Genomic DNA, 26,274 nt, shown 5'->3' with positions numbered 1-26,274 from the left:
GGTGTTTGAATTCGCTCACACTGGCCTTGGCCCCGCTAACAGTGGTTCCCGCGTAAACTGGCCCTCCTGTTATGACCAAGATGTCGCCCATTCTCTTTTGGTCTGCTGGGTAGCTCTGCTTGGGTTCCGCCTTCTTATTGTCGGACCTATTATCATTATCTCTGTTTTCATAGGTCCTGCTATACGAGCTTTTTGCTTTGAATTGAGTCAAGTATCCCCTCCGGATCAGATCTTCGATATTATCCTTCAAATGAGTGCACTCTTCTGTGAGGTGGCCATGGTCTCTGTGAAAGTCACAGTACTTTTTTGGGTCCCTGTACTTGTTGTACATTTTGGGAGGTCTCTGCCACTTCTCGTCTTCTTTGCTGATGGCAAAAATTTGAGTTCTGGATGCCACTAAGGGGGTATACTCATTAAACTTCCCCCTTTTCTCAGTTTTAAACTCGTTACCTTTGCCTCTGCCTGGTCCCTGCCAGTCTCTTCTTGGCTGTGGGTTTTCTCTTCTGTCTGAGTATTCTTTTTTGTATGGCTCTTTCTTGCTCTGACTACCGTAATTGTTCTCACTTGCCACATATCGACGTGAGGTTGCTCTGCCAATTTCTTCACTCTTTATAAATTCATTCGCCTTTCCCAGTACCTCTGCCAGGGTTGTGAATGATTTTCTGCCCAGATAACTCTTGAACTCTCCATCCCGCAGACCAGTCATCATGGCCAGGACTGCTACCTCTTGCTGCAACTTGGGTATATTTGACGCCTCCATATTGAATCTGGATATGTATTCCCTCAGAGATTCCTGAGGCCCCTGGATGACTGACATCAGCTCCCCTGTCATCCTTTCTCTGGCAATGTTTGCCACGTATTGGGTGCGAAACAAGATAGCTAGCTGCCGGAAAGATGTTATGGTGCCTTTGGGTATTTTACCAAACCAGCTCTGTGCCATCCCCTCTAGAGTGGAAGGAAAGACCTTACACCACATAGAGTCTGTGTTGGTATATAGCATCATGTGTCCCCCAAAGGCAGAGAGGTGATTCGTTGGGTCTGTCTTTCCGGAGTATTTGCAGGTGGGCATTTTTATCTTTTTCATTCCTTCAGAGAGTATTTCATCGCAGAAGGGAGAATTATCAGGTTTAACTACTGCTCGGATGGGATTGGGCATACCTGACATGGAGTGGTGTCTTTGACTGGGTGCTTGTTCAGTCCTTGCCCGGGGTTGAGCTCTGCTTGGTGTGATACTCTCTGCTTCATACTCTTGATTATCAGCCCCTTCCATGTCCTGCTGAAGATTCCTCCTCCAAACATTCGGACTATGCTGGGGTCTGGGACGTTTTCTCCTCTGCTCAACCTCAACCTCTGGGGCTGTTCTCATGACCTGGGCTTGTGGGGTTGTTTGAGTAAGGAATGTCAGGACTTCTATTGCTGTGCGCATCTGGTCGGGTGAGAACTGTGCCCCCAATCGTGCTAGTGAAGCACTGGTTGGAATTGGGATACCCTGGCCCTGGCTAGGGGTTGCCATAGCTCTGGGTTGTGGTGTCTCTCTTGGAGGACCAAGACTCTGAGGCATGCCGAACAAGGGTACATTTGTGGTTCTCTGGTTGTTTTTTGAGGTGGGTGGTTCTATCTGCTGGATTATCGGTTCGCTTGACTCGGTCATTGCGTGAGAGGGTAGGTCTTTCAGAAGCAAGGTCTGGGACGCCCCTCCTTCTAGCGCCACTTGTTCCGGGTATGGAACTGGAGGAGCCCTGCTTGGTGATGCTGCCCTGTCAGACAGAACGAACGTAAGCTAACCTCGGGGGTTTAACCGAGGAAACCCCCTCCGATGCCTAAGTCAGCAAATGAGATAATGTTCTAGAGAGAGAAAGTAGAGAGGGTTAAGAATTGTACTTGTATTGAACGTGTCCGCAAATGAATGGGGACGGCAGTATTTATAGGCGTACTATTCAGTACTTTGGCCTATTCAGATGTTGCCGCGTGTACGCTAGTGATGTACTTGTTTGTTTGTCCTTTTGCTTAACGACGTATCTATGTTGTCGTCTAGCAGGTCGTTGCCCCGCAGACCTAAGGGTCTGCGCGGTTCTTGAGGACTTGTGGTACTTTCAATAGGTACTTCCTGCGGTTGCTTTGCTTGATCTGTCTTATCTGACGTCCGATGGTCTGCTGTGACATGAATGATCTGCTAGGTCACTTCTACTCCGTACAGGATGAATCTTTCACAATCAGTTAATCACAAGATTGAATCTTGATGATTTCAGCTACTCAAGTCAATGCTTAGTGTGTTTAGCCTGAAGCTCTGGTACCATGAAGAGTAAAAAAGAAAGCAATGCAGCAATAAGATTTGATGGCTGAAAGGTTTTGTGTATTAGAATCATAACCTCATTACATTGCCCTAGTTGCTTATATAGTGCAGCCTTGTGCACTCACCACCACTCAATACTAACAGCCAATGATGGGTGACATCACATGCTATGATGTCATGTCACCATACTACAGCTTGTTTGTTGACACATAAAAACAGCTAGAAATTAGGAAACGGACAAAGTAAGAAAACGTAAAGAAACAAAAGATCTGCTACTGATGGGCTTGTTGCGATTGTGTGCTTCATTCTTCTACAATAATGTTAATTTGTTGTGTTGGTTGTTGCACGCTGCTATGCGTGTGGAACAATCGTGGCATCGACTTTAATTTCACTTGTTCGAAACATCATGTACCTGGTTATGGAAAAAGAAAGAGAACTCGCGGATAAATATTTATACAAGAATCACTTAGTTATGATACTCAAGAGGATTTCTTCTGAATTGGTAAACTCTGAGCAACTAGATAGTTTAAGCACTTCTTGCAGCACAACCAGGATTGTTTATTTCTACTCCATCCGTTTTTTTATTTTTTTTTTATTTTTTATGTTGTCATTTACTCTAGACTCTTGTTCGAGGAGTGATGATTGGGTGCAAGAAAAAAGTGGAAAAAGTAAGAGAGATATAATAAATTAATTGGTAATTGTGGATAAAGTAGGAGAGAGATGTTGAAAAGGTGTAATTATTATGAGAAAAAGGGGTAAGATGGTAAAAAGTGATTGACAAAAATAAAATAAAGTAGAAGTGGATACATTAAAAAAACACCTTTTGGAAAGTGGATACATCACAAAATAAACGGAGAGAGTATATGTTTTCTTAGAACAACCCCCGTCATTAGTACGTCACACCAAATTTTCTTAAAAGAAATGAGGCAATACTTTGGGAAAGTAATGCATTATGATATATTGATGTGTGTCTGTCACCGTGTACAAATGATGAATGACCTAGAGAGCTAATCTAACGCAAAACCCACACTTACACTGGGGGTAAGATGAGTCACGTACCCTTGACCCTTAATTGGCTTCTTTAATCCACCTCACATCTTATGAAAGTCTAATCAGCTCCAAAATTTTCAAGTGTAGTTTGAATTTGAAATTCAAATAAACCAGAGATTTAATTTCCTTTTTTTTTTCCTGTAAAAAGTGTCGATGAAAACAATGAAACCAATCTGTGGAAAATTTGTAATCGTTTCATTCCACTGTAAATTTCCATTGAAGTATCTTACCATTTTCGATGTTTACGAAGCTGATGGACGAGTTGATGTTTGACGATGATACCAAAGTTTTTTGTAACAGTTTGGAATCCAATGTTTTTGTTCATTGAAAGATCTTTTTATGGTGAAGATTTCAAGTATTTGTGTACTAAAAAAACCTAGACATTGTTGTTTTGAAGATGATCGCTGAAAATCTTAGAATCTTGTTGAGTAAGACAGAATTATATCGTATTTTAATGGAAAAAAAAAGGTGGGGACAAGGGGGGTTTTGCTGGTTATTATATTTCGCTTGAAAATCTTGCGTCTAACAGGAATCGAACTCGTGACTAGCGTGACTGCAATACTCTATGTTCAGCGTGTAACCACTGTGACGTGAGGCCGAAGCCATTGCTATTTGTTGAAAAGAAAAGTATTTGAACGTGTTGGCTGTCTGTGTATTTAGATAATCATAATTCTATATACAGTTAATATTAAATAATTATTCAGTAAATAAATGTATATTAGCATATTTAACCTTATCAGTAAATAAATGCTTGACCTAGGGTTCTAGTAAATAAATGTATATTAGCACATGTAATAAATATTTCTTAACACGATAAATGTATGCTAGTCTAATGTAGTTAATAAAACTAGTTTAATTATAAGAAATAGATTTCATTTAGTACGAATGGACATGAACTTCATGTAAATTAGAAAATACATATCATTTAATAAGAATTCACTAGAAGTTGTTCGTGAAGTAATTTCATTAGGGAAACCCAACGAACAGACAACATTACTATACTACTTAATCATAAATATGCATACGTCATTAACGCAACCAAAGGGGATATGTCAAGGCAAAAGCCCCCCTATTGCATAGTGATAACTACATCAACCACAAATTTAATATACACGAAGTGGATTATGATATAGCAAAAGACCCCTAATTTCAGCGTGTTAGATTCAACATTGTAGTTAGTTTTGGTTGATTTATATTACAACAAAATGCATTGCAGCAGCATCCATTTTAGATCATGGTAACAAGGAGTATGATAGGTTATGATACCTATGACAAAACATAAATCATGCGGAAAAACCTTAATGCCAGGAAACATATTATTTACACATAATCATTTAGCATAATTTAGGAGCATACACTTTGTAGCGTGCCCTCCCTAGCTGCGCCCGAACCGAACAAGAACAAGCCTTTAGGACTCCAAATGTCGTCCCTCCGTAGATAGTCCACATTACGTCCGGATCCGCCTCAAGTTAGACCAACTAGAATCGCCCTTAAGGTTACTAGGAAATTCGGTTAAGTGTTTGCAAGTGTTTGGCTTATTTTTCTTTCAAAACTTACCCTTAGAATACTTCAATCCCATGTGCATAAATTATGACCCTAGGCCTTTATTTATAGAGGTTTGGAAAGGGAATTGGAATCCTAGTAGGATACGATTTAATTAAACTTAGAAACCTACAAGGACTCTAATTAATTAAATAATCCTTTTAGGAATAGGAATTTAATCATACACCAAATCCTAATAGATTTAGGAATTGTGCATGGACACAAACACACACGGCAGCCACGAGGGCCGCCCATGCGCGTGCGCTTGGCCCACGCTACGCAGCCACGCCTTGGCGCGCTGGGCCTGCCTTGCGGTGGGCCTGGCGCTGCCATGGGTTGTGCGTTGTTGGCGTGCGTCTTGCTTGCTGGGCGATGGCCTGGCTTCGTGCTGGGCCTTCGTCCGGCAGGCCTCGTCCGATGCTAATTCGTACGATACGCTTCCGATTAAATTCCCGGTTCCGGAATTTATTTCCGATACGAACAATATTTAATATTTCTGATTCCGGAATTAATTTCCGTTTCGAACAAATATTTAATATTTCCGTTTCCGGAATTATTTTCCGATTCCGATAATATTTCTGATTCTGACAATATTTCCGTTTCCGGCAATATTTCCGATTCCGGTAATATTTCCATTTCCGATAATATTTTCCGATACGTACCATGTTTCCGTTTCCGGCAACATCTACGACTTGGATAATATTTATATTTCCGATACGATCCATATTTCCGTTTCCGGCAATATCATCGTTTCCGGAGTATTCACTTGCTTGTGACGATCTCAGCTCCCACTGAAACCAAGATCCGTCGATTCCGAATATCCATAGATAGAGTATTTAATGCCATTAAATACTTGATCCGTTTACGTACTATTTGTGTGACCCTACGGGTTCAGTCAAGAGTAAGCTGTGGATTAATATCATTAATTCCACTTGAACCGAAGCGGCCTCTAGCTAGGCATTCAGCTCACTTGATCTCACTTAATTATTAACTTGTTAATTAATACTGAACTGCATTTATTAGACTTATCATTGAATGCATACTTGGACCAAGGGCATCATTTCCTTTAGTCTCCCACTTGTCGTTAGGGACAAGTGTGCATTACCTAATTCCTTTGTCGCTCGATGTTTGCTCTTGAACATAAGGTAAGAGTTGTCATCCTTATTATGTCCAGAGGTGTTTCTCGGTTTCAGAGTTCAACTGATCAAATAAACAGATAATCATAGCCTATGATTCATCCGAGCACGGCCATGCATTTTACAGTTTCTAGCTCTCTGAGTGGCCTTGTACAACTTTTAAGCATCTCATCCCAATTTATGGGAGGACAATCCCAATCTTGCGGTCTTGAGATTAGACTTCGTTTGATAGGTGATTACCTGAGCGTTGCCTTTATAGGATCCTTTTACGGTGCGACGGTTGGTCAACGTCAAAGCAACCAGTTCTCAAACAAGTAATCTCAAATCACTCAGGTATTGAGGATTTAGTGTCTAATAATTTTAATGAAATTTACTTATGACAGATTTTCATCTCTTACAGTAAAGTTTCATAGGTCTGTCGGATACTAGTCTTCCCAAAGTAAGTACCTATGCAAATGATTTTGACATTGCCATGTCCACATAGTTCAAGAAACAGAACTACTAGTCATCTTGCATTCTAGTCGTCTAACGTTTTCTATGCGTCCAATTTTATAGAAAACTCCGACCAGGGACCATTTTCAACCTTTGACATTTAAGTTCACTTGATAGACATTTCTTAGTCACAGGACTGGTCCTGACAGTCTATCTTGAATATATTGTCAAATTGAAGGGACTCATCATTTAATACTAAACCAAGATTAAATGGAATATGAAAATACATTTCATATATGATAAATGTTCAACCCCAATGTTTTACAACCATGGGCCTCAAACCCATCTTTAAAACAGTTCGTGGAATTTCAAAGCTATGCTTGATTTCCAGTACCACAATGTGAGTGTTGTCTCTCACTTGTTGCATAGGTTTAGTTATCATGCTTTGCCAATCTTAATATCCTTTTCATCGAATGTTTTTCGAGATAGGATGATAAGTCTTTTGAGTTTGTTTATTATGTGATCCAGTCTTTCTTACTACATTAGTGGTTCTACGCATTTTGCAATGAAGAACCATTAAGTCAGCAGACATGTGATCTTCCCAAGTTCAATGAAGAACTCAATAATATAAACAATTCTGTTTTATTGCTTCTTAGGCAATAAGTACTTTTACTTCAACTGTTTAGGTTGCTAGTGATGCTTTGTTTGGATTTACTTATCCAAGCAGTTCACAGATATGTGGAAGACTTTCCAGCTGTATCTTTGGAACATAGAAATTAATATTTTAATTTCCCTGATGAATCACATTTGTATAGGGTATTTTAGGCGAATTTAGGTTGCATTTCTAGGCATTCGTCACGTTTTATTTGCATTTAAGGTCGTTTTTGCATAAGTTGTCGCTATTGTACTCTATTACGCGTCGTTTGTGTTTTCCTTAATATTTCAGGTGATTCTATGGTCATTTGGTTGCATTCGAGTGTTTAGGGTTGGTTTGAACGATAAAAGAACGATATGTTGACTCGAGGATCATTACATGCCTCTTGGGATAAATTTCGAGTCAACAACGAAGCTAAACGCTACTTTTCTAAGCATCAAAACTGACAAGCGTTCACTCTTTTGATAATATCTCAAGTTCTACAGATCGGAACGAGACGATTTTGATTGGGTTAGAAAGTAGACTGAAAGAGCTTTCCAACGATGGGTCACACGGCCTTAGAGGACCTCTGGATCAAGAGTTATGGTGAAAACAAGTGTGACGATGCTGCTGCGGCAACGCTACGCCCACCATCTTCACGAGCACAACAGTTCCCAGCGAGGGATGGCTCGACACCAGCGAGGGATGGCTCGACACCAGCGAGGGATGGTGCGCGAGATCCCTCGCTGCCTCATTGCTTCGTTGCTTTGCTTTGCTATACACTTCACCAGGCCAACGAGGGATGGTGCGCGAGATCCCTCGCTGCCTCTGCCTTGCTTATGCTTTTACATGCTTCATCGGGCCAGCGAGGGATGGCTCGCCAAGATCCCTCGCTGCCATATTTCGCCCCATATTATCCTCTTGTCCTTCCAACTTGGTCGTACTCGGGTTTTGTCGCCACGTCATCGTTCCATCGACCAATCATTGACGACTTCTTTTATTTATTTATTTTTATTTATTTATTTTATTTTAGAATAGAGAAACTATAAATACTTAAGGGAATTAATTTATTTCCCTCATGCTTTTATTTTCCTAAGGTTTTAATTCTCCTAGAACTCCTCTTTCACGTTCTTTTTTCTCTCTTTTCTTTTTCGTGAACCATAGTTTTTCTACAAACTCCATTAATGTAATTCTTTGAGGTATTATTGATTTTCCTTTTTATTTTATTTATTGCTTTTAATTATGTTTTCATTCTTAGATTTGATTTTCATTGTTCGTTTCATGATTGAGTAGTTTCCTGTCTAGGGTTTGGGAATCCATGTTTATATTATGAATCCTTATTATTATTGTTGATGGTTTGATTATTCATTGATATTTCTAGTTGATTAGGTTTATATTGTTAATCTTTGCAATCTGATCAATTGTTTGATTAAATCATGCTAATAGAATTTAGAATCGAAAGATCGAATTTTAGAGGCTTACCTACAACTAGCAATTCTGATTATGTTAGCGATCGTACTGCATATGTTGAATTGAGAGTGTTAAGACCCGACTGTAGGATTAACTTGTGCTCTAGATAATTTGAATATTTGAGTTGTTGATGATGTTTTGATTGATTCTGGACTATGAACATGGTGAACCGTTGCCCTAGATCTTTTAGTTTATTTTTCTATTTATTTTAGTTTAAACATTCAATCCTAAATTTCGTGACATTGTTAGTTTCGCCATACCTTGAAAGCTAGATTTAAATAGCCATCTCTCTGTGGATTCGACCCTGCTTACCCTACTGCATTGTTAGGAGGTTTCGCTAGGATTTTATTTTTGACGGGTGTACGACAGCCTATCAAATTTTGGCGCCATTGCCGGGGAGACGGTTTTATTTTTCTTTTTAGCTTTTATCTTTGGTGAGGCTACATTGTATATATTTTTTCGGTTTGTGTATAAAATTACTTTTTTTTTTAAAAAAAAAATGGCTTCTATTTGTTTTCCTCAATTTGAGAATGAAGTGTTTTGGAGATATTATTATAGGCTCGGAGATTTTCTTGGTCCAAATCATCTTTTTGAACAATGGGAACTATGTATGGTGATTTATGAGGGATTGAATGAAGATACAAGATTGGTGTTGGATTCCATGAGTAGTTATATATTTGTGGAGAAGACTCCAGAAGAGTGTTGGGATTTGATTGAGCAATTAGCTAGGGATACATATGAGTGGGAGACGACAATGTTTGTTGAACCTACTCTGCAAAATTTCTCTTTTCCTATTCCTCAAACTCACACCCCTCCCCCATATTATTGTTCTTATTGTCATTGTCATGACCATGATACTTCTCTTTGTCCCTATAACGAGTCATATGTTAGTATTGTCGACCATTTCCTTCGATTTGATATGCAAAATTTCCAACTCGAACCATCTTATTGTGACATGAAAATCCTTTATAATGATGATGATGATGATGGTGGATTTGTTGAGAATGTTAGTTCATTAGAGGAAGGTTATCGTTTGACTTTTGGTACTGATGAGGAAAAGTTGGATATAACGGAGACTTTAGAGGATGAAGAATCACTAATGGTTGTAGAATCGATGGTTGAGAAACCGTTGGTTGCGAAACTTTTGGTTGACGATTTTAGTGACGAGTTTGTACACGAGGGTGGAATTATAGGTAAAAGCATTAATGTTGACCCTATATCTCCTCCCGCCTACGTCCCGTTCTCGAGGAGGCTTGATCTTTTTCCTACATCCCCCATGTTAAGTCTTTCGCACTTTATCAATAGGTCTCCATTCCATGATACATTTGACCTTGCTGACCTTGATGCTCATTCTAAAACGTTTACATTGCATGAGGAGCAATTAGAGGGAAGTTGTATATATTCTCCTTTTTCTTTTTCTTTTTCTTTTTCTTTTTCTTTTTCTTTTTCTTTTTCTTTTTCTTCTTCTTCTTCTTCTGATTCTTTTTCTTTTGATTTTGGTTTTTCTGCTTATTTATCTAATACCCTATTTGAGAGGATGAATGTGGTTTTACTCAAGCCATATGTAGTGCTCAATGATATGTTTGCAGGGGCATTTGATAAACTACTCAAGGCGTTGGATTCTTCTGATTAACAATTTGAGTAGGGTCGTGCGGGACCTTAAAAATCAGCGCTTACCGGGAGGCAACCTGGTTTACTGTTTTAATTCCTTTTTTATGACTAACCACCTAATGTGTGCTTAAGTGATGAAATATCTCTCTAGGTACAAGCATTGTTAGGTTTCTTGGCTAGTTTCATTACTACATCGTGGCAGTGGCGTCAAAAACCTTTGGTGCTAAGCTCCTTGTTTGTGAGTTGTCTTTCTCCCCTATTCTCTTGTTGTTTTTTGCATCCTCTTTGTTCACATTGAGGACAATGTGTTGTTTAGATTGGGGGAGGATATTTGTCATCATCAGTTTGCGCATGTTAGTTGCACTTTAGTCTAGTTTTATTGTTTAATAGGTGTTGTGCGCTTTGTACCACTCACTAGGGGTGGGAGTTTACGTACAACGAAAAAATGTATTGCTTTCTTAATATTAATGTTTCATTCTAGTTGCATTTCATTTTTCATTCGTGCGCCTTTGTGTCCTGCATTCGACTTTCAAACCGTGTTCGGGCTTTATTTGACTCTCTTGAGCTTCTTTTGAACTTAGATATGATTTCGAAATTCAATCGGTTGTGCTATACATTGATAACTGCTTAGCATTGTGTGAAACAATTGAATGGTACGCGGTAAGATGTTGGTCTCGCGTCAAGAATAGCTAGCCAATTACCTTGTAGGTCACCTTACTATGTGTTTGTGTGATTGATGTGACTTGTTATCGTATGATTTTGGCTTGAGATTCATTAGTACTTTAGTTGCAACTCACGCATGCCGCGTATGACAGAGGCCATTCTCTTAGGAAACCTTCAGACGAATTTAGAAACATCAGTTCCTGCCTTTCATACCCATGTTGTAGCCTTGTCCTTTTATTCTTTTAACTCCACATAATTGAGCCCTATTAGCCCCGTTGGTTACTTGTCCCGAGTCTAGCTTGGGGGAGCTTCGGTGTTCGTAATGGTTTCATTGATGTTGACTGATTGGCATACTAAGCCAATAGTTCGTGGTTCGAGGCTATGGTTGGATATGTGGTTTGGAGATGGTGCATATTATTGTTGGCACCAAAGCTTGTAACAGTTATGTACTTTCGATTTCATTATTTAGTTTCATTTTTCATAAAAAAAAAAGGAAAAAAAAAAAGAAAAAAAATATAGAAAAAAAAAGAAAAAAAAAAAGAAGAGAAAAATCAAAGAAAAATAATAGAAAAACATGTTTTTCGTTTTTGTATGTAGTTTGAAAGCAGGAAAAGGGAATGAAGAAAGATCATTGACATTATATTATGTTTTTCCCTTGGTTATAACTTGGTTTATTGTTCGGGTTTCATGGTTTGATGGAGTTGGATTTTCGGCATTATCACGCCGACGCATATTGTTCACATTTGCTCCCCAGTTGGACCTTACTCTCACTTTTTCCCAAATTATACCCTACCCTTTCTTTTTACCTAGCCCCATTACAAGCTTATTATAAAGACCTCTTGATCGGCATGTTTGTTTTGTGATTGAATGAAAATCGTTTCTTGCTATTCTCATCTTACCCCATGTTGCATCATATATTCATATTCTACAAGGTATGCGGCGACGACTAGCTTGATTGAGAATAGTTTGTGGCTAAGATTGGTTGTTTCAATTGTGGATCATGATGCTTTGTGGTTCTATTTGTATCCGAGCTAGATTTCTGTCTCAATAACTTTGTTTTATTGTTTTCTCGAGATTTGAATCGGTCTTGCCATGGTTTAATGAAAGTCATGTGCCTCTCATTTCTTTGTCTTTAGTTCAGTGTTGTTTGGGGACAAGCAACAGTCTAGCTTGGGGGAAATTTATGAATCACATTTGTATAGGGTATTTTAGGCGAATTTAGGTTGCATTTCTAGGCATTCGTCACGTTTTATTTGCATTTAAGGTCGTTTTTGCATAAGTTGTCGCTATTGTACTCTATTACGCGTCGTTTGTGTTTTCCTTAATATTTCAGGTGATTCTATGGTCATTTGGTTGCATTCGAGTGTTTAGGGTTGGTTTGAACGATAAAAGAACGATATGTTGACTCGAGGATCATTACATGCCTCTTGGGATAAATTTCGAGTCAACAACGAAGCTAAACGCTACTTTTCTAAGCATCAAAACTGACAAGCGTTCACTCTTTTGATAATATCTCAAGTTCTACAGATCGGAACGAGACGATTTTGATTGGGTTAGAAAGTAGACTGAAAGAGCTTTCCAACGATGGGTCACACGGCCTTAGAGGACCTCTGGATCAAGAGTTATGGTGAAAACAAGTGTGACGATGCTGCTGCGGCAACGCTACGCCCACCATCTTCACGAGCACAACAGTTCCCAGCGAGGGATGGCTCGACACCAGCGAGGGATGGCTCGACACCAGCGAGGGATGGTGCGTGAGATCCCTCGCTGCCTCATTGCTTCGTTGCTTTGCTTTGCTATACACTTCACCAGGCCAACGAGGGATGGTGCGCGAGATCCCTCGCTGCCTCTGCCTTGCTTATGCTTTTACATGCTTCATCGGGCCAGCGAGGGATGGCTCGCCAAGATCCCTCGCTGCCATATTTCGCCCCATATTATCCTCTTGTCCTTCCAACTTGGTCGTACTCGGGTTTTGTCGCCACGTCATCGTTCCATCGACCAATCATTGACGACTTCTTTTATTTATTTATTTTTATTTATTTATTTTATTTTAGAATAGAGAAACTATAAATACTTAAGGGAATTAATTTATTTCCCTCATGCTTTTATTTTCCTAAGGTTTTAATTCTCCTAGAACTCCTCTTTCACGTTCTTTTTTCTCTCTTTTCTTTTTCGTGAACCATAGTTTTTCTACAAACTCCATTAATGTAATTCTTTGAGGTGTTATTGATTTTCCTTTTTATTTTATTTATTGCTTTTAATTATGTTTTCATTCTTAGATTTGATTTTCATTGTTCGTTTCATGATTGAGTAGTTTCCTGTCTAGGGTTTGGGAATCCATGTTTATATTATGAATCCTTATTATTATTGTTGATGGTTTGATTATTCATTGATATTTCTAGTTGATTAGGTTTATATTGTTAATCTTTGCAATCTGATCAATTGTTTGATTAAATCATGCTAATAGAATTTAGAATCGAAAGATCGAATTTTAGAGGCTTACCTACAACTAGCAATTCTGATTATGTTAGCGATCGTACTGCATATGTTGAATTGAGAGTGTTAAGACCCGACTGTAGGATTAACTTGTGCTCTAGATAATTTGAATATTTGAGTTGTTGATGATGTTTTGATTGATTCTGGACTATGAACATGGTGAACCGTTGCCCTAGATCTTTTAGTTTATTTTTCTATTTATTTTAGTTTAAACATTCAATCCTAAATTTCGTGACATTGTTAGTTTCGCCATACCTTGAAAGCTAGATTTAAATAGCCATCTCTCTGTGGATTCGACCCTGCTTACCCTACTGCATTGTTAGGAGGTTTCGCTAGGATTTTATTTTTGACGGGTGTACGACAGCCTATCATTCCCACGCAACAACTCATGGTCTCCAACCCATGTTGCCATTTTCAAAACACGATGCTCTATAGCTCGTCCTTGCCAATGGTTAACTCCAAGGGAATCTTGCTTGATCCTTTGCCAGTGTGTATGCGTGTAGCATCAATATTTAGCATATCTTTATTTCCTTGAATCAAGAACTATTCCTATGTACCTTTTCAAGTAGCATAAGTTTTTCTTGTTCTCAATCTAGTTGATCTTCACTTAGATCAATATAGATCGGTATATGTTCGTCATGCCTAAAGTCATACGATACGTTTTTGGCGATCCTCATATTATATTATACATGATAAATTCTTTTGCAGAATAATTCCCAATTGAATTCTATTCATGTAACTTTAGCTCATTGTAGTTTCAGTAGATACTAAATCCAGCTAAATTCTTTGACATATAATATAGGTTAAGAATCTCATCTAGATCCTTTGATGTTTAACTAAGTAAATGCTTATACATAGTTCAAACATTCATTACTTAGATTTATTCATATGGATCGAATATCTCCAATGGAGTCTTTCGTGTTTGATTTAGTAAATACCATTACTTAATCTAAAACAATATCATAAGATCTTTGTAAATAGATCTTAATACCCAGTATGTACTAAGTTTCGCCATGGTCCATCATTGATGAATAATTTCAAATTAGCATTTGAATGTTATTTCACAATAGAGAGATATGTGTATGATACACATAGGACCAATTAAGTTTTATGTACTCCCACTAAACTTCTTATATATATCTATAAGAATCATGTACATTTTATGAAACAAAAATACTTATTAGTTTTACTAAAATAAAATTCCAATTCCCAATTGCTTGCTTAAATCTGTACTTAGATTTCATAAGCTAGCTTTCCATTTCAAGTATTTATTTGGATCCACAAATCCTATGACATACCATGTACATAGTTTCTTCTAACATTTGACTGAGGAAGATGTTTTGTCATCCAGTTGCCATATGTACCAATATGCAATCATTGCTTGAATTATAGACTTGAGCATTACGATTATGCATGAGGTTTCAACACAATCCATGCTATGAATTTGCTTGTAACCTTTAGAAACTAATCTAGCTTTGTGTGTGAACACAATTCCATGTTTGATGGTTTTTATTCCTTAAAACAAACTTGCAACCAATAGGTGTGAAACTATTCTTGCAAATCAACAAAATTTCAATTTTGTCATCAAAACATTGAGTATGTTTTATGGCCTCTAACCATTTAAAACATTGAGTCTATATATGGCCTCTAACCATTTTAGGGAATCTATATTTCGTCATAGCTTTCTTACAAGTCACAAACTCATTAATTTACATGATAATAGTTTGACTGCAAGTTGTAGGTTTCTTCATTATCTAATAGAAGAATCTCATAGCTTCAGTGACTTGAACTCTATGCCTACTTGGGTATAGAACATCAAACAAATAGAATATCAATAGCCACTTGAAAGTCCTTTGATTATTCTGTTCTCCTTGAAGCACTTTGTAAAGTCTTCTAAGAGCTGTTCATTATTTAAAGTTACTTCTAAAGTCCTTAAAGAATAAGTTCGGATTTTCTGAAGCACTTCGAAAAGCCTCCAGAATGTCCGTTTATGTTTGTTGTTCGCCTCGAAGACTTTCGAGGTCTATTTTCTCCCACTTGTCATTTTGGAAACGAATCTCCAAAAGGACATTATTTCGAGCAAACAAACATTATGTTCTCAAAAATCCGTGGTAGAAACAATACCCTTTTGTCTCATTTGAATAAATCACAGTGAAACATATATCTATACTTGGGCCTTAGTTTGTTGAATAACAAACACTAAGCTCCCACTGAGTTTAGGAACTCTTTATATATATTATGAAAAGATGTTCTGAAATTACTTTTCAATAGCTTTGACGAATTTGGTTTAGTTTGGTGGTAGTTGAGCATTTTGTTTTAGAAATTATAGGAAAATTCTTTATGATTCATCATTGATCGAATCAAGTACTAATTGACTTCGATCATTCCAACTTAGATATGTCATATCTTATGGAGCTAGATCGTGAAATTACATTACACAATCATTGATGATCATATTTGGTCTCAAGTCATCATTAACATGATCTAACCTAGATCTTTATGATTTTTTGCCAAGTGGATTTTATACTTCTGAATCTTTGAACTAGCCAAACAGATTCAAATTTAAATCACTTTGAGTAAATAAACCTATATTCACTCAAATTTATGTGAAATAATAAAGTCATAAAATCTTTCTTTAGCTTTGAACTCTATTGTCTAGGCGTTCTAACAATAGTTCATATCTTTTGTTACTTTCAACAAGTAAGACTAGTTTGTCTTGAATGATCTAGAAATCAATCAACTTTCAAAAGTCCATCAAAATAGAGCTTTTGAATGTTAACTTGTTGATATGGTCTAAGCAACAATGCCAAAGATTAGTGGAACTCAAATCAAGGGTTTGATTTGAACCTAGTAAAGTTTTTATTGTTAAAGAGTTGTTTGTTTTAATCAAGCATATTGACTCAACCCGTAAATGACCATTTCATTCAAATAAACAAACAAACATTGTTTTTGTTTTTCTTGAATGTGAGTCTTTCTGTGTTTGAAAACAGAAATTTAGGTATGCTGATTATGGAACAAAATAGCCATTTAGTTCCAGCCTTTGAAAGGACTTAAAACAAACTAGATGACCCTACAACTAATGTAGCATTGCCATGCTTCATTTCCCATTTGTAGGCTATTAGTGTATCCTAGCTTCCATAGTTTGAGTTATTACCGAAGTAAGAACCTCAAGCGGTATATGATACCAAAGAAGTTTGATTGCTAGGTCACTTCTCTTTAAACATAAACTTATAGGTAGAAACGGAATCGAAAATTCCTTTCATTTGTTCCTCGTTTTCCTATTTCTTGTACCCTTTCTTATAGTCTTAAGAATTGAATTCTTTAGTGTTGACTTTTATACTTAGTGTTGGACATGTCCAATGTCACCAACAAGGTTCTTTACCATTTTAATTTATGTTGAATATTTTGTTTCAACTAGATTATCTTACCAGAAGCTTCTAAAGTTCTCTAATTTAAGCATCAATCTATCCGAATGTCTAGGGACTAGACTCATTCGAGAATTAAATGGATAAAAGATGTTAGGTTGTTAACCATTGGTAAAGCTGAGCGTTTAAACTCAATGCTTTATGATCTCAAAACTACATTGTATTTTTGAATTCACAAACACCAATTGGTTTTCCATTCGACTTTGATGTTCGAAAACAACCATAAAAGTCGCTAAAAGAAACGTACATTTTATATTGCTCATTTTCTCTCATTTCCGTGAATCGTTCTTAAATTCACTACCAATCGAGGAAATTTACTGTTACCTTTCTAAAAGGATTTTTTTGCAGTGCAAGATATTTAATTATAAACAATAATTAAAACATTCATTGAAGCATGCAAAGTCTAAACATTTATCATGAATAATAACTTGAAAATTAAAGCAATCATGCAATTCAAACAAGTTATTAGCATTTTATTCGATTTTATTGTTCCGGCAGGTGTGAATAAAATCATTCCAAGATCCTAAAATCCATTGAAGAATTAAGCACATTATGTATTTAGACTTAATTCTAAAATCTTTTAGGTAACCAAAAGCCTTTTGCTAATAGTCTAGAAACTATTCTTGGTTGATAGGTACGTCTAAGAACTTATTAGGTAAACCTATCGATTTTGCCACGACATAAAAGGACTCCTTACTTATATCGTTGAGTTTCACCAAAACTAACATGTACTCACAATTATTTGTGTATCTTACCCCTTTAGTATCGACAAGTAACACCTCGCTATGGCGGAAAACTATTACTAAGATCGATGTAAAGGATATCCAAGTAAGTGTTATTTTGGCATGGCACCTTTTAACTCAATTTTTACGTTTGGAACTTAAGGCTCTTACTATGTTGGTTAGATTTTAAGTGAACTAAAATTCTTAATCATGCAACATAATCAAGCTTTGATCTCATGCATATTTAAGACATATTTAAAGCAATAAATAACTTAAAGCATGCATAAGATAAATGTAATCTAGTATGGCCCGACTTCATCTTGAAGCTTCAACTTCAAAGTCCGTCTCGAAAATGGAAACTTCGTCTTGAAATTCACCGTGGGAGGCGCCATTTTCTCCAAATAGGATAAGCTATAATTAAACTAATTACAACTATTTGATGGTACGCAGACCATATTTGAATTGAAAAACAATTTTGGTACTTTAGACCAATTACATTCAAATTAATGGTACGCAGACCATATTTTCTATCCTATTTGGGCCATACGAGTCACTTCATAACCTGCAAAACAGTACATATACAATATATACCATTCACCCATTCATTATCATGAATGGCCCACATAGCTGGTTAGTAAAACACGTTATGCATCACATAAATATTTGCAGCAATTAATCAAGGGCACCAATAATCTACCAATTATCCAGTCCTTATTAATTCTAATCAAGTTGTTTAACCTTAAGGGATTTGTAGACCTAATCAAGAGTTTATGACTAAAAGGGCTCCCACTTAAACCACTAAATTCATATTCTTTACTAATTTTAAACATAAAAATGTATTTCTAGTCTAACCGGAAACATACAAATTTAATTAAAATTTAAAGCTCATATAAATTTATAATTGAATCCACACATTTAATTTATTTTCAGTCGTATTTAAATTAATTCATGATTTTAATTTTAGTAAAATAATTAGAATAAATGAAATTTATTATAATTATAATATTCAAAATTAAAATCCAAGAAAACAATTTAAATTATTAATTTTAAAATTAATTAAAATTACATAAACTGAAAATTTCAAATTAAAATTTTAAAACGATCTAATCGTAACACAAGGTACGCAACATCACCATACAACGCATAGCCATAGGCCACACGCACGCAGCCATCGCTGGCTATGTGCGCGCAGCCTATGTGCTACGTCGCATCCATCGTTGCACACCATCGCAAGGCGCCTCGAGGTTTGTTGGCCTCTGGCTCGCTGCGCGCGCCTGCCCTCGACGCACGCGAGCTTGCGCTCGCTGCTCGAGGCAGTGCTCGTAGCTTGCGACCAAACGCTCGCTGCGCACGAGCATTCGTCACTGGGCGTAGCGCTCGTCGCACTCGAGCTTGCGCTCGCTGCGCGCGAGGCTTCGCACGTTGCGCGAGGCAGTTGCGTCGTGGCGCAGCTCGCCTGCTGCCCACACGCGACTGTCACTTCCTTGCTCTCGCCCTTGCCCACTCGCCCATCGCACATAGCACACGACACAAGGCAGGGCTGCTGCCTTGTGCTCGTGCACCATAGCCTTGCTCGCTGCATTCGTACCGCATGGGCGACGAGCTCCCTTGCTCGTCGTCGCATGCCCGCACTATACAACACCCCTTAAGGGTAACACGTAGCGTCCATTGCTTTGTGCGTGCAAGTTATATGAGCGAATCGCATAAAAAGTAAAAATTTTAATTATGAAAATCAAATTAATTCTAAATTATTCCAATTTTCAACAAATTAATCATAATTACAAATTATATTGCATAATTAACAGGGCTAGGCATTCAAACTTGTTAAACATATACAGTAGGTCAATCAAAAATTCAAGATTTATCAACAAGAATCGCAAATATTTAATTTAACATCTTAAATTTACAAAATTTTGCGTTCGAAAAACTAAAACCTCCGAAAAGTCATAGTTAGGCTTCGAATTTGGGAATTCTGGGTTCGGCCGAAAAGTATTATTTTTGTCAAAAATTTAGAATGCCTTTTACATGCGGAATTAACACAAAAATCACTCGATTTGGATGAGTAACGAAGAAACTGCCGAAAAACTGCGTACATATAATTAAATAAACGCAATTTGCAATTAATTAACAATTACGAAAATTAATCACCCCTTTTAATTCCTTGCAAATTTGTAAAATTTAACCATGTTTATGCAATTTAGATTATGAAAATAATAAGAGGCTCCTGATACCACTGATAGGTTATGATACATATGACAAAACATAAATCATGCGGAAAAACCTTAATGCTAGGAAACATATTATTTACACATAATCATTTAGCATAATTTAGGAGCATACACTTTGTAGCGTGCCCTCCCTAGCTGCGCCTGAACCGAACAAGAACAAGCCTTTAGGACTCCAAATGTCGTCCCTCCGTAGATAGTCCACAGTACGTCCGGATCCGCCTCAAGTTAGACCAACTAGAATCGCCCTTAAGGTTACTAGGAAATTCGGTTAAGTGTTTGCAAGTGTTTGGCTTATTTTTCTTTCAAAACTTACCCTTAGAATACTTCAATCCCATGTGCATAAATTATGACCCTAGGCCTTTATTTATAGAGGTTTGGAAAGGGAATTGGAATCCTAGTAGGATACGATTTAATTAAACTTAGAAACATACAAGGACTCTAATTAATTAAATAATCCTTTTAGGAATAGGAATTTAATCATACACCAAATCCTAATAGATTTAGGAATTGTGCATGGACACAAACACACACACGCACGGCAGCCACGAGGGCCGCCCATGCGCGTGCGCTTGGCCCACGCTATGCAGCCCACGCTACGCAGCCACGCCTTGGCGCGCTGGGCCTGCCTTGCGGTGGGCCTGGCGCTGCCATGGGCTGTGCGTTGTTGGCGTGCGTCTTGCTTGCTGGGCGATGGCCTGGCTTCGTGCTGGGCCTTCGTCCGGCAGGCCTCGTCCTATGCTAATTCGTACGATACGCTTCCGATTAAATTCCCAGTTCCGGAATTTATTTCCGATACGAACAATATTTAATATTTCCGATTACGGAATTAATTTCCGTTTCGAACAAATATTTAATATTTCCGTTTCCGGAATTATTTTCCGATTCCGATAATATTTCTGATTCTGACAATATTTCCGTTTCCGGCAATATTTCCGATTCCGGTAATATTTCCATTTCCGATAATATTTTCCGATACGTACCATGTTTCCGTTTCCGGAAACATCTACGACTTGGATAATATTTATATTTCCGATACGATCCACATTTCCGTTTCCGGCAATATCATCGTTTCCGGAGTATTCACTTGCTTGTGACGATCTCAGCTCCCACTGAAACCAAGATCCGTCGATTCCGAATATCCATAGATAGAGTATTTAATGCCATTAAATACTTGATCCGTTTACGTACTATTTGTGTGACCCTACGGGTTCAGTCAAGAGTAAGCTGTGGATTAATATCATTAATTCCACTTGAACTGAAGCGGCATCTAGCTAGGCATTTAGCTCACTTGATCTCACTGAATTATTAACTTCTTAATTAATACTGAACCGCATTTATTAGACTTATCATTGAATGCATACTTGGACCAAGGGCATCATTTCCTTCAGAGTAGTCCCTGGACAACATATCAAAGGCATCGTTCGCCTCTTGATTTCTTATTTCAGCCTCATCATCATCCGTATACCATTCCTCCTCCACGAATGCCTCACCATAGTTATCTCCAGTTTTGCGTCCGATCCCGCTTTTTTTATATAACTTGATGATCACGTAAGAGTCTTGTTCCACATTCTGTCCTTGTAGCTTATGATCTTCAAGCCTAAACTCATTCATAACCCAATCTGTCCTATCCTTGTTCCCCTTCCCCTTCTCCCCCATGTGAAATACTAAGGTGGCCTTTTATCCGATCACTCTTGGATATGCGGATGATGTAACAGTCTTATCTTTGCCTGTTTTCTTCCATGAACCCCATTGTGTATCACGCCGGGACTTTTTGCAACCCGTGTTGTATTTGAGCTCTTTCTTTGCGAAGAAATGCCAAATTAGATTTCCCGACTCTGAACCGCATAGGTTGGGAAGTTCCCATGGTGGGTATTTGTAATAGTCAACCTCGCATATCGTCCGACCGCAGGCCACCTTTCCCAAAACTTTCCTTCTTAGGAAAAATAAAATCAACTCTTCATCTATGGGAGCGAATCTGAAACCTGGTTCGTATTTTTTGTTTTGTGCAAGACTGAGCTGCAAGTACGAGTGCACTGATAAGTATTCACACAAACCTAACAAAAGTGAATGTAGAAGATGATTTGAACACTTATTCATTAATTTGTTAATTTACATGGAATTTATTTTCTTATATTAGGGCACACCGTACACAACAAAATCACCAGACTTGTATGTAGGGGTCGTGTACTCGTGTATATGATTAGTTCCATTTTGTTCTGTTTGTAATATTTAGTAGCCTAACTTGAAATATCTCGTGGTTTAATCTAAATGAAACTGAAGATCTAGGTTTGTAATACAACCACAGTGAAAGTCATTTTTTGTTTGGTTTGAAAGTTCACAGTGTCGTTAATTACCGTTGTTGAAACAATAATTCGAATCACAATAAAGGTACATAATGTAACCTAAGTTCTCCAAAAAAAACACACAAGCTCGATTTGTTACACAATGTCGATTCTTTACTAATTTGTACGTTATTGTAGTCTATGAAATTGAAAACATGAATGTTTAATATTACTAAATTTGTGAAATTGTTTTAATATGTACAAGGTTTTCTCTTATCTTGCATTTAAATAAGCCCAATACAACGAGTAAAATTGTTTGAAATTGTTGTAGTGTACGAATAGGTAATGTAGTTTAAATAAAGCTCACGGGTATTTTCAATTTATCAAATGCAAAAAATATCCGTTCTGTATCTAATACCTGAATTAAACATGTAATTTAATAACAGCACAATCAATTTTTTCGAAACATTAAGAATATTTTTTTTTATTAAACTTCTGATTTTCGAACCATTCTTAATTTAGTTGAGTCATCCTTGTATATTTTTATTTTTTATGATTGAACCATTCTAAAATTTTAATTTGACCTGTAGACTAATGCTAGACAAAGTATTATTATTGCATTTTAATTTGATTTTAGTATAAATTTATCACTAATCTCTTTTGAAATCATCTTAATGGCCATTTTTTTAAATATGAAATCGAATTCAATTAGTAAAATTTGATGGAACGAATTATAAATTTTAGATTACACACGAAATAGGTAAATCAAAATGAAATATTACACGGTTTTAAGGTCGTAAACTAGTGAAACCTACTCACAAAGAAAGTAATTTGATTCTACATTGTGTTTCAATTGGAATTAATAGCAAATAAAGATAAATCCCTACTCTATTAACGGAAAGAACAAACAAAATTGGTTACCCAAAACAAAACCAAAACAGTAAGATTTCATATTTTCATACCATGGGGTTCCTTTAGCTTGCTCTCCCTCCTCGAATTCCATAACCGGTTCCATTTTTTTGTTTTGAGAGAGGTTTTCGGGTTTGAGGTGTAGTTTGAACAAATGGAAGGAGTTGTTTGAGAAATGATGGGTTATAAGGGGAGTTTAAATGTGGAAGATTGTTTGGGATTTGTAGGGAGGAGTCTTATTTGATAAGATTGCCTAAGAAGAATCTGAAAAGTTGCATGTCTCTGCAACTCTTTGGCCATTAGAGTAGTAGGCTAGTAGTCTAAATCCCAGTCTAAACGTGATTTAATTGTCATGTTGACTATTTTGTTCCAAAGGTAGTCAATTTTGAAATTAATTAATCGAAACAATTTAATTAAAAATGTGTAAATAGGTAAACGCATGCCTACTTTATTTAATAGCCGTGTGTACAATATTAATATCAACTTAAATTTAAAAAAAGGAAAATAACTTATTTGTTACTTTTATAGGTAAGCGTGAAAGATTTTTGTCATGATTATGTCTCTTTTATATATTTTTTTTATATTTTTTTTCCTTTAAATCTTTTAAATTACTTTTACACCTTCAAACACAATGTCATTTATATGTTCTAAAATTTGTTAACAAAAAACATGCGTACTCATAAATAAAATTTGATTGAAGAGATTTAGATTGCGTACAATGTTCATGCTACGAACATAGATAATAAAATTTAAAGTGCAGTAATAATAATAGTCCGATTTTTCCCCGTATTCTTTAATTTAGTCATCCAATATAGAAAGAATTTCCCCCCATCCCTGATTGATGAACACTTCATCATCTAAGAAATTTCCATTGAAATTTTGGTTGTGCGTGTTTGATGACGTAGACGCAATGGTTGTAGTACATTGAGCTGTATTTGTAGGAGATTCGACATTGTTACTAGTACTTGAGCTTCAATTCTTCGCATGATCCTTTTCGTAAAATATAGCCCCGTAGTTGTGTCCAGTTCGTGGTCCAAATCCCTTTTTTTGAAATAACTTGTAGATACAATACGAACCAATGGTATATGTTATATCGGACATATTATCTTCTATTAGCCTATACTCGTACATCACCCACTTAGTTCGCTCCCCCTTTGGTGGTTTTCCTTTGTGGAAAACCAATGATTTGATTGTACCTATAGGAAGTGGAGGACGTGACGCTCTCTCTTTAACGGTCCTATCCTTCCCCGATGATTTCCAATAACCAAAAATGTTAGATCTGTTAGTTTTATTACCCTTATCATATTTTTTTTCGGGTGGGTAGAAAAAAAACCATACTAAGTCATTACTTTTTAAACAAGACATAGATGGAAGATCCCATGGCGCAAATTTAAAAACGTTAACTTCACCAATCGTGTCCTTTCCCAAAGGTTTTCCCAACACCTTCCCTTTTAAGTAATATAGTAGCAGCTCTTCATCAGTTGGTGCGAACCAAAAACCCGGTTGTGTGGCGAAGTTGTTTTTGCTGACCACATTGTGTGTGTACGTATGTTCTTCGGTTTCCTACGAATCGCCGATGTGTTAGTTATGAATAGTTGAACAAACAATGTAATGCTTCCAAATCCATGTATGTATTACATATTGTATAATATCTTGAAAACTGAAACGAATTAGTAGTACAATAGATATGTAAGTTTAAGTTAAATTATGTGAAAATACCTGTTTCTGGGGCTCATGTTGCTCAAGTGAGGACACATTTTGACCATTTTACATGGTGTTGACCTATTATGGTAAATGAAGTTGGAGATTATTTGTGGTAGGGGCTGTATTTTTGTGCAAGAATGAGTTTTGTAGAATACGTTGGTGGGGTTTGTCTTAGGCATGCTCTATTGGCATTTATATTCACTAGGAGACCTTATGTTAAATATTTTTTATAATTAACCGTGTTTGAAGATTAATTTTTTTTTACCCATATGGGTAATGTGTCCTTCATTAATTGTATTTGGTCCTTCTTAACAGATATCTAAATCCAATAAAGGTAAATGGTGAATGACTTTTGGTCATCAATAAAGGTATGATCTAGGCGTGCATTACATATGCAATTTGATTCCCTAAAATCTTAGAATCTTAAATGCTAAGCACCAAAAAAACTGAGGCCAAATGTAATTAAATTTGCATATTAATCGTAATTGTTACATGGATTTGTAGAATTATTGTCCCCATCCTAAGCTTGTAACGATTAACCAAACAAACGACAACACGAAACACAACCCAAAATCCATCTTCTCAGTAGTCCTTGCTTCGACCATTTGTTTCACCAATTCCACGTTCCTCATTTCCGCCTCGGACAATTTTTCAAGCAAGTGGTCCAATTTCATTTGTAACTTTTCTTTCTCAAATTTACAGCGCATTATTGTTTTGTTGAGTTCCAAATTTTCGTCTTTGATTGTCTCTAGAATGTGACAGTTCACTTCATTCTCCCAAAAAAAAAAACCACAATTATCATCCTGGCCATTGAAAATTTCCCATTAGTCACTAATACTTAAACATTATTATACAGATAAGGTAATGTATGTACTACCTTCCATGACGGACAAGAGTAAACTTCTGTCCAACGTTCTTAGTGTGCTTGCAAGTCTGCAGCTTCGGTTTATAACCGTGGTAACACAGGAGAGGTGAAGTCGCTACGTTTGAGCTATTCTTCGTAGATGACGTAGAGTTTGCGCTTCTGCTCTCTACAACCATTGTTTTTTATCAAAGTAGTCAGTTATTTCTTTAGTTGTTGTGGTTATGCTTGAGGTATTTGGTGGTGCTTGATTACCTTATATATACGTAGAAGTGGAAATATGACCGTTGTAGTTCAACGGTACTCTGTTTTGTAGGAGTAAAGAAATGAAAGCATACGCTGAATATTAATGTTTAAACAACAACGGTGGAACAATTGTATTACTTGAACAACACTACAATGTTTAACATACATGTAAATCAAAAAACTCATTGTGTTACCTCATTTGGGAACACTTTCGTAATTTTATAAAAATTGTAATTAAAAAAGTGGCAAAGGAAATATAATGACGTGGAATACTCACGAATACAATTAACAATTACGAAGTAAATGTCCCAATTACACAACAATGTGCAATAACAAAGACACTATCGCGCTAAATGTCCCCAAAGCCATAGTCTTCCACAACATTTCCATATCCATACTCCTCGTTCGGGCCTATGTCTGTTTTTAGAACACGAACAACACTGTCTTGGTCCCAAATACGTAGGCACATGAATTTGGTTTTAAGTTGAGATTTTCCCTTGATGGAGCAAGCCTATTGGTATTCAAAATGCAGAATTCATCATTACGGGTATACCCTTCTTTCGTGACTG

General features: G+C 36.9%; 1 pseudogene; it reads right to left on the bottom strand.

The window, feature by feature from the left end:
* Nucleotides 1-2,258: 2,258 nt before the first annotated feature.
* On the bottom strand, nt 2,259-21,799 carry LOC110776777 (NAC domain-containing protein 82-like; annotated as a pseudogene).
* Between the last annotated feature and the right edge of the window lie 4,475 nt (nt 21,800-26,274).

The sequence above is a fragment of the Spinacia oleracea genome, chromosome 2, assembly GCF_020520425.1.
Source record: "Spinacia oleracea cultivar Varoflay chromosome 2, BTI_SOV_V1, whole genome shotgun sequence".
In the NCBI taxonomy this organism is placed as follows: Eukaryota; Viridiplantae; Streptophyta; class Magnoliopsida; order Caryophyllales; family Amaranthaceae; genus Spinacia; species Spinacia oleracea.
The sequence above is the reverse complement of the archived record's forward strand: the minus strand, read 5'-3'. Positions and strand labels throughout refer to the sequence as shown.